Source organism: Ambystoma mexicanum, chromosome 1p (assembly GCF_040938575.1).
Source record: "Ambystoma mexicanum isolate Mex_15411 chromosome 1p, UKY_AmexF1_1, whole genome shotgun sequence".
Classification (NCBI taxonomy): Eukaryota; Metazoa; Chordata; class Amphibia; order Caudata; family Ambystomatidae; genus Ambystoma; species Ambystoma mexicanum.
The window spans coordinates 69,529,807-69,540,043 of NC_090921.1; the positions used below are offsets into that span (position 1 = coordinate 69,529,807).

The 10,237-nt window shown below is 42.2% G+C and overlaps 1 protein-coding gene across 3 annotated transcripts in view; it reads right to left on the reverse strand.

Moving 5' to 3' along the window:
* The window catches only part of LOC138566180 (olfactory receptor 2C1-like), a 31,889-nt gene extending 23,515 nt beyond the window's left edge, over positions 1-8,374 (reverse strand). The window contains exons 1-4 of one of the 3 annotated variants that reach the window (XR_011301865.1): positions 8,302-8,357; positions 7,769-7,851; positions 7,572-7,671; positions 6,863-7,474 (exon numbers count right to left, since the gene is read on the reverse strand). The gene's annotated coding sequence lies outside the window, so the exon portion shown is untranslated. Of the gene's footprint in view, positions 1-6,862; positions 7,475-7,571; positions 7,672-7,768; positions 7,852-8,301 lie in introns of those variants that run through there. The other 2 variants (XM_069643220.1, XM_069643228.1) reach the window with 2 other exon arrangements.
* Between the last annotated feature and the right edge of the window lie 1,863 nt (positions 8,375-10,237).

Below are 10,237 nucleotides of genomic sequence, written 5' to 3' on the forward strand. Positions count from 1 at the left end.
GAGGGATAAAACCAGAATTTTAATATAAAAAAGTCTAACTGGGAAAGCATGTGGTGGTTAACTTTTGTATCTAGTTTGTCTTTGGGTTGAACCTAAAGGTAAAAAGTGCATACCTAAAAATGTGTGCAGTACAAGGCCTGTAGATGGCTAGCTGCAATCCGGTGGTATTGTGTAAAATTGTGTCAAAAAGGAAAGTGTAAGGAATTATCGTCCCTGTGGGCGTCCAGCCAGGCGCTTCCTAGTTAAGGTCATCATTATGAAGGGTGAAGAGCAGCCATTGATCAGACTCTTTGCCTCTTTGCCAATCAGCTTTTGCTTTGCTGTGTCCTGATACTTGTCTGTAAGTACCTTTTATTTCTTCTTCTCATCTTCACCCTCACCATGCACTTCTCATGCTATCTCTTCCTTTTCCTCCTACTTCACTCTTCACTCTCCCCAGCTCAGAACCATCTCAACTATGTTTTCATCCCTATCATCTCTTCTCCTCGATGCCACCTGTCTTCTCGCTCCACTACTCATTCTAGTCACAAAACTTACTCCAACTCTAACTTCCATTACACTTCCTCTTCTTGCATCTACTCCCAGCACCTCTATTTCTAATACTCAATGTTGTTATGCTACTACACCTTACTCTCCTTGTATTGCTCTGTGGAATGCACAGTCTGTCTGCAATACAACCTTCTCCTCCTCTGACTACTTTCTTTGTCATTCTCCTTCTCTTGACCTCATTACCCTTACTGAACACAGGTTCTCTCCCTCTGACTCTGCAACCCCTGCTGCCCTTCATGGCCCTGAACACACCTTCACTCACTCTCCCTGCCCCATTGGTAGAGGTGATGGTGTAGGACTGTTTTCATTCTTCCTATCTCTCCTACTCCCCTATCTCCTGCTAATTCTCCCTCGTTTAAATACACTATCTCCACAATCACTGCCCCCCATCACTTCAGGATTGAATTTCTCAATGTTTGCAATACCGGCCGGCCCTGTCAATATATATGACACAGCAAAACAAAACTCAACACCAAGTTCAGTCCTGTTCTTCAGTTTTACCACAATATACATTAAAATGAATTACTAATGTGGCAGAATAAAGGAGCACATTACATAATGGTTCCTCACATTTAGACTAGGAATAACACTTTGCTGTAAGGACATCATCTTTACACATGATATACATACTTTACACATGCTATAGATAGTATAAGAACTTTGATGTATTCATTGAAAATAAATGCTTCAGTTCTAGGCTTATCTTTCAAATGTACATGGTTAATTCTTGGGATTGTCACATGCAGTCCAAAAGTAACTTTCAGTACATTTGCAAACTGTTGGTGTGCTGTGCAGTTGACAGTGGACCTTTTTAATCTTCATTGCTATAAAATCCCTGACAACATGAATAACTTCACTTTTGGAGTCAAATAATTCAGTATCTCTCTTCCAACTATGCCCAAATCACATGTCCTCAAAGACTGAGAATATCAAAGCTGTTTCTGCGAATTCATGTAACATACAAGGATTGGGGGATTATAAAGGGAATGCAAAAATGTCACCATCCTATTCAATACATTCTGAGAGGTGGGGAACATCCTCGATTGGAGAATAAGGTTAGGGAGTGTTTTTTATCTATTTTTGGCAAAGATAGAACTACACATGTGTCTCACATTATTAACTTTACTCTTATTTTGTGTTGGAATGATCTACGTTGAATGAGTTTCCATTGGAATCACCACTGAAGTGCTAAACATTCAATAATCACTTTGTATTTTTTTATATATTTTCTTTAAATACTTGTCATTTGATTAAACCTATTCAAACTCAATAAACAGATGCTAACAAATAAAAACATCAAAACAAACTTACTTCAAAGCAATATTCATTGCTAACATGATGTTCTTTTCAGACAAATTCATATACCCATCAACAAACCTAAGGCGATATTCTGAATTAGTGAAGATGCCTGCCCAAAATGTTCCCAATCCTCTGTAACTCATTCAAAAGAACTTTGTAATAGCTCAGGAAACATCCTCGGTGCCCAACGCTTGATCCCTAATATTAAATCCAAAGATATCCACCCTGATAACCTATTTTGAGGAAAAAAAGAACTCAAAACCACCAACATCCAGAATGCCAATGCTCTCTTTGCCCAATTTCAGACCACAATGTGTACAGACACCACATCACTGGCATCCAAGGACATTAACCAATCTCCTCTTTCTTTAGAGGCTACTCATCCATAATGGGCAATAGGTAAGGTGCCCTGCAATCAATAGTGAGGGATACAGGGGGACAAGTACAGTGACACCTGAGTACTGCAGTTTACAGTTGATGGAGGACCTCTGGGCTAGCAAGTGTTGCATGATATCTGCTATCTACAGTTTGTGCAATACCCCTCACCATGCATGCCTAATGTTCCGTAAAATGCACACAACTTTTTGTCTTTTCGTTCCTGCTTCCTGGATACTGCAGGTATATTTTCTCTGAAGGGGTCCACCTAAGCATTCCTGCTATATAAGGCCTCACTGACCAGCAGCATGCAGAGAAAGAATGATACCTCACCCTGCTTCCTGCCTGGATACTTCCTCCTGATGTTGGAGCAGCAGGTAAGCACACATGAAATCGTGTGTATGTGTATGCCTATGGGTGTATGTCAGTGTATATGCACCTGTCTATCTGCAATTAGTTGACGGTGTGGGTGCAGAGTGTTTTTTGTGTGTGTGGGGGGTAGGTGAAAGTGATAAGGACAGACAGACCGACTCTTCCGCTTTAAACGCCAGTCTGCTGCTTGCAATGGACAGAGGGCGGATACAGCTCACAAGTCACACCAGTGCACCAAGGTGTGACAAGTCATTTCTTGTTTATTAAGCAGCGCACAGCTGCATACATATGAAATCAAACATGGGTGTACATTCCCCAAATGCATCGGTTACATCCATACGTTACAACAAGTTACACATGAATGTGAATGTGCATTGGACATCTTCACCTTCTACAGGGATTATCTTGTCAGCATTTAAATACACAGAAAACTCCAGCCTTGTACAAGGGTGTGATATGCCCACAGCTCACATCGAAAATTAACATAAGCATTGACTGGCCTTCTTGTCGAGTGAGACTCACATTCTAAAGACAGACAGAGCAATCCGAGTGTGTACAGATAACAGTTAAAGTAAATATAAGGCTCTTCACTCACAGCATATTCCTTAGAAGGGCTTGCATTTACAGTGAAAAAACAACAGGAACAGAGGTTTCATTGCGTAAGATGCCGATTTCACTACCACGAATTGGGTATCCCATGTGACTAGCTTAGACAATGCTGTAAATACTGTAAGGACATGTGTCATGTGTTTTTTAGTGGCAGTGATTACATATATTGTTGGTACCAGTGAAATGTGTATTACAGGGACAATTACGACATATATTGTGGGCCTAGCCTCATGAAATCTTTCACAGTGACAATGATCACGTATATTGTGGACAACAGTGTCATAGGCAGTAGCAATTTTGACATTTATTTTGTGAGCTGTAATTATCAACATGTCCCTCGTAGTTGTGTAAAATACTCCTGCGTGGTTGTTTTACTGTACTACCCTCCATTTTGAATGCACGTTGTATGCCATTTTACGTAATGCTAGCAAAATATTTGTGTTTTTAAAATGCATTTGTGTTGAAATTACTTCTGATCTGCAGAAGCACAAGGGTGAGCAGTGGGTAAGCTGCCTAATCAGCCCCCATACTTTCACAAAACAACAATGACCCCAATCATAAAGGTAAAACAGGCACAGCTCAGAGATATACCTCCTTTGCCTTTTCGTTAAACGGTGGCTGAGTGAAAGCTCTCAGAAGGGCCCAGAAAGTGATCCAGTAGCTACCCAAACAGCAAATTACTCCGGTTCCAGAATATGAGCATATCCAACTCATCAAATAATTACACAAATAAATTGAGCACTCAACTATAAACCACACAATCAAAAACCTACCTCTGTAAAGAAAAGACTGAGAAATGCAAAATGTAATGGTGCAGCACTCTGGGTTTTCAGCAGGGAGGAAAAACAGCCAGGAAATGCAATAAGGAATTTAAGAAGGATAAGTTCTCACTAGAAAAATGTGCAAAAGATGCAAAAGGTGCAAAAGGGACTTAGCCAGTCTCCAGGGCCCTAAAAGGTGGACAGGGCCACTTCAAAGTACTGTGGCAGGTCGGAAGAAGTAGTCGGACATGCTGTGGACATGATTCAAACTCTTTAATGGAAGTCCAAAGTAAATGTGTCCTCTGTCCAAACTAACTTTATCTGACCCTACCACTATATCTAACTAACTTAAACAGGCCAGTAGAGTGTCTTATTTTTCCCTGGCCTTCACTTCTATTCACAAAGACTTTTTATTTACAACTTTTCTGTATGGTAGAGATATTTCTTAACGTAGGGCCGCATCACAAGTTGGAAGGAGCAGTACAAATGCGGCGGTAATGCTATTACTGCAAAATTATCGCTCCTCTCATCTATGAGTTGGGTGGAAAGCCAGCAGATTTAACCCCAGCTCAGAGCTGGAGTTAAATCTGCCATTTAAGTTCCCATTTTCAGCCCATAGCACCGCAGTAATAGCACTGAAAATGCCCCAGTCTGAGAAAATGGACCTAAAATAAATGGGGATGTATTGCCCCATCACATCTCGGGATCTAGCACTAGTAGCGATGACCGAGTTTCAGTAACGCTATTTGCATTTGGCGGTATCCCAGTGGATTTACTGCTGGGATACCACCCACTCCTGATGAGGCCCATAGTCTCCTTGGATAGTCTGTGAGGGCAGATCTTGTAGTTCTTCAAAGACCCTCTTGATTTTTGTGCTTTCTGTGGTCCTATATTTATAATGCTTTCACTGGTGGTGGTTCCTCACACTCTTGTCATCCCTTGTAGACTATTTGGCATCTTTAATTTAAGGGTTTCTTGACTTGGGTTTATCTTGATCCAGTTTTAGGCTTTCCATTCTCTGTCTTAAACTCTTTCCTCTTGTATCCTGTTCTAAGGTATCTTCCTATCTTCCCAGAGGTTTTGTTTCCAGTCTCTGCTTGTTCCTCACCTGGGTTGGATAAATCCCTTTTGTATATTCCTTTCACTTCTCTTGTTAATTGTTTTCCCTTTTAATATCTTGTCCTCAGGACTGGTATGAGTTTCTCTCATCTTATAATAATCCTCTTCCCCAACTGAGTTATTTTGTTTCTTGTTTTCTCTGCTTTTTACAGTTCCACTTACACAGACTAATTTTAACTTTTTCATGCTTCCGAACTGGGACAAGTTTCTTCAGATCCACAATGGTGCCCCAGCGCCCTCTGCTTTTCCCGTTTCCCCCGGTACCTCTCTGTATGCAGGAGAGGTGGCAGGGCTTGGCTCTCACTTGGGTATGCTTTTTCACTCTTCTCGGTAATTGGCATCTCATTCTCAGCTCCTAGTCAGGTGCCTGCCGCACACAGACATTGATGATTGGAAGCTAACAACACTTCCCGCTATGGTGATCTTGGCATCATTGTTCAGGCGTCCTTCCCACCGCGCTGCACTTGTGGTCACACCACCACTGGATATTTCATTCCTTCTTTCCTCCTCACAATACTTTCCTCACGTCTGCACATGCCAGGCCACCCACTGGCGTTCTCTGCCTCGATACAAGTCACTGGTTCGGTGACTCCCTTTTGCTGAAGGCATAATGAAGTCAGGGGGCTTTCTCTTGTGCACAAAGGTCTCCTCCTCTCATCAAATCTGTCCCAGTTAAATATGTGTCTCTTGTTAAAGAGACATCTTCCTTTTGTTTTGCACATGGGTTTCTCTTTGCATTGTCTTTAGCTAAATGAAGAGGTTTCACATTATTTATATGATGTGAATAATATGATGTTATCTGGCTCAAAGTCAAACTTGTATTTAAACTGTACTGTGTGCAAGTTTCACCAGGTTCTAGTGCAGAAAGTCATACTGGTGCAAGCAGCAAGATGGCATCTCATTGTTTCAAAGTGAGAGTTTGGTGCGGTTGAGTAGAGTGTTTGGGTCGTGCACTTCAGATTGTTTACCGGGGTGGGTTTGAGTGATGAGTTACTTGTAGATGTTGGAAACAGCTCATCCAGATCAACAAATGACACAATGCTCCAGTGGTTCAAAGTGGTGACCTTGGTAATACGATGCAAGGCAGCGAGCTGGATGCTCGAGCCGAACAGGTAATGTGCCATGCTGGACACGATGTGGCAGTGAGCGAGTACGATGTATGGAAAGCTGTGATGGTAAACTAAATATGAGTTGGGCGGAAAGTTGGAGGAACCACCTCCACCTCTGAGCTGTAGCAGGAACTATCTCCCCTTTTGAGCGGGGCATGTCATAAATACTGTATGCAGGGCTTTTATCATGTTGTGCACATGACAGGATGCAGACAGCTGCCGTAGCATGTGTGGCGGCTTCTGCACAGTACTAACGTAAGTCGTCTTACAGCTCATTCCTCTCTAAGCCTGCTGCTGGCCTCTCTGCACATGGGAGGTGCGTGACTAGCTTCATTTGCACTGTTTCCTCTCATGCTGCATTAGAAATATTTTTTCAGTGTTTCAGCCGATGGTTCAGCCTCTGCTTTCTCTGATACCATTTCCAAACAGGGGCGCCGAGTATGCGGGTGCTCCGGGGCCCCGGCAGAATGAAGTCAGGGCTGAGCCCCCCTGGCACCTCCCGGACACAGTACGGAAGGCCCTTTGTTCCATCCATACTGTGTCTCTCTCTGGCCATGGTAAAATCCGGGTAAAAAACGATTTTTAAAAATTGAGGGACAGATGCAAAGCAAGAGGCTCTTGTTTGCATCTGTCCCTCAATTTCTAAAAATCGTTTTGGGTTAGGTGTACTTCTACATCTGTGCACCCATTCACAGATGTAGAAGTACACCTAACCCAAAACCATTTTTAGAAATGGAGGCACAGATGCAAAGCAAGATGTATTCGTACATCTGTGCACCCCACCTGGCAATTGTATCTGTGCCAGATTTATCGAAAAGAGATGGAGTCAAAGGCTACCCTTGTCATTGACGCTATGGTAGTTCGCTTTATTAGGCAGTGGAGCTAAGATAGCATATATCAGTTAGCTCTTACAAAAACACAAGGGAGTGAAATTCTTTCTAATCATAAAATAATGCAATTTATTAGTTTACAAGAAAAATATGTTTAAAACAATGACATATGCCATCCTGGGCACAAAGAAAAAACATTGCAAATAATTTGCAACAGATTATGCATATTTCGGTGGGTTAGTACATCTAAGGTGACTGTAATTTCATGTATTGCTAATAATAAGTCAGTACACAAACATTGTCGACACACAAATAATCAGGTGTTTCTAGAACGGTGAATAGATGGAAGTGCCAGAGGTTGAAGGGATTGGGACCTGCTGGTTGTGGCACCACACAGTCTTCAGGACTAATGGATCTTGAAGCACGCTGGTGCAAACAGAGTGCCAGGCACCTACAGATGGTGAGACAAGGGATGGAGTGTTTATGATGGGAACTTAAAAGGCAAAACAAGTATTTTCACAAAGGGACACTGCGGAAAGCAAACCTACCTAAGGTAGTGAGAGCGTCATGGCTGAACGTTGTTTGGTGGCCAGTAGTCGAATAGATCTCGGGCGTGAAGTTGATGTCCGTGAATGGGGCACGTGGTCTCTGAAACAATTTGAGAGATCCAAAAATGATTCGAGTGCAGGGAATGCATCAAATTGAAATGGGATTTTAAAAACGCAAAAGCAAATGCACAATTTACCTTGAGTAGCCAAACTGGAATCCAGGTCGGTATAGTTGAGAGAGACTCTCTATGTAGTATTCACCAAAGGTGCTGTGATTTTGCTGTGGGAGAGGATCATTAATGGAGTGTATTAGGTACACATCACTGGCTGCAGAGGTAAGCATGTGCAGTTTCATGTTGGTGCAAAGAGATGCGGCACAGTGAGTGGAGATGGCGATTGTGGATATGGTCGCTTGACACTATGGAAGGAAACTGTAATGAGTGACCTAAGGAATCAAGTGAAAGCCGGCTGCTCAAAAAACCGTCACATGGCTGACCCGTAAAATTGTTTTAACATATGAATGATCCAGACGGGAGCGAGATTGGCAGTATGGAACCATGCTTGGTGAATTCGCCAAGATGGAGGTAGGGAGAGGTGTGCGTGGGCTGCCTCAAAGTAATAATAAAGGCTGTCATCACGGAATAGGTCTAAGGCAGTGAGATGTCTCGTTAGTGCAGAGGGAAGTGATTAAAAACCCCGAAGGTTGCTGTGGCCGGTGAACGGAGCTTACCTCTGAGCGAGCTGTATAGCTTGTTCCCGATGTTGTCTTCTGCTAGCGCATGCGTGTTTGGTGGCAAGCAGTGTATATGCGTGATGGCTCAATTGAGAGGAGCTCAGGGCTCATGTGTTGGAGAGTAGCGCGATTGATGGGCGCAGGATCCATTGCCCTACTGCATTGGTACAAGGGACCTGCAACGGCGGGGGTAAATGCAGAGGTCCACGGACTTGCAGATAGAATTGTATGAATCTATAGTCCAACACTGAAATGAATGTCGATTTACACAATTTTTAAAAGATTACAGATTCAATGGTGTACAGTAAATGATTTTGTAAACACGCACATTTTCTTGTGCAGCAGGTGTTTTAAAGGCAGACAGAATTAGCATACTCTTTGAACAATACTTGTATCTCATGAAAACAAAAACAAAAAAGGGGGGGACACACCTGTATTGAATACATAGAAGTAAAACATCAATAGTTTGATATTATAGGCGTATATCACGAGTATTATTGGTGGAACAGAGATTTTCAGATTGTTAATCAGAAAACAGTAAGAAAACACTAAGTAACCAGTAATCAGTAATTGTAATTACAACAGAAAATGCCCGAACCCACTATGCTATAGAGAGTGGGTCAATGGTGTCTGATGGGGACTAGTTGGGACAGTCTGGTTGTTGGATGTCAATCTGCATGACTGGTGAATAAATATGGGGGAGGAAGTTTGTGACCCATGCTTGTATTGTTGTGTGTTTTTCAAGTAACAGAAAGAGGAGATAACCATGTGTACACAAACTAGGTGGTGCCTCCTGGTTGTTGGGGAGGTCAATAAAGGCCAAAAAGGATTTTTGATCAAGGCTCAGGGGTGTGAAGAGACAGAGCTTGATCACCTATTGAAGAACAGGTTCCACTCAATAGATATATTAAGACCATTTTTGACAGAGTCAAGGCGATAGATCCACTTCTGTTCTAGTTTGCGGAGGGCAAGATCTCGATTGCCTCCACGAAAAGGGTTGTGGACAGTTTGTAAGACTACCCAGAAGATGTCATTATGGCTGTGTTTTTTCAGCTTGTAGTGTGCTGCTAAGGGTTTATCCTCGACTAGATTTTTGACACAGGAACGGTGTTCACAGATTCATTGTTTAATCTCTCTCTTGCATTTACCAATATAGATTATGTCACACGGACATTTAATGGCATCTACTGACCATTTTGTTTTGCAATTGGTGAATTTAGGGAATGTCCATCTGTTGTCTTTTAGGTCAATGTGTTTGATGTTGTCTTTCAAGGAGCACACTGAACAGTTGCCACATCTGAAATGGCCTTTGACAGGAGGGAGATTCCAAAGGGTTGTCTGGGTGATCTTCTCTTTTGTCTTGTCTTCGGAGGTGTGCACTAAACGGTCTTTCAAATTTATGTTCCGTTTGAATACGAATCTAGGTTTCTCGGGTTTGAAATCCTCCGTGTGGAGTTTGTCTCAGTGGTGGAGAATTGTTTTCTTGATGGAGTTGCTGAGGGAAGTGAAGGTGGTTACACATGTCATCCTCATTTTGTTTTGCTCTTTGGCTGCCGGTGTGAGACACAGTTCTCTGTCAGTGTGTTTAGCTCTTCTGCGAGCTTGACGTATGATATGACTGGAGTAGCACGTTCCTTGAGCCATGTGCTGAGATCATTATCTTGCTTTGCATCTGTCCCTCAATTTCTAAAAATCGTGATGAAATAAAAATGTCTTAACCAAGTGTGCTTTCAATTAGTATGCCCTTTCATCTGCTTCCTGCAGTGAATTCCTGTTAAAAGTAAACATTTGTACTGCCTCCTAGGAACAGATGGCATGCATACATTTTGGTGAATAGAATTTCATTTTAGGATTTAAAAGAGCTAATGAGGGCAAATGTGATGACACAAAAGATGAAGAAAAATGTTAAAATCTTATGATTCAAATGAGGGGA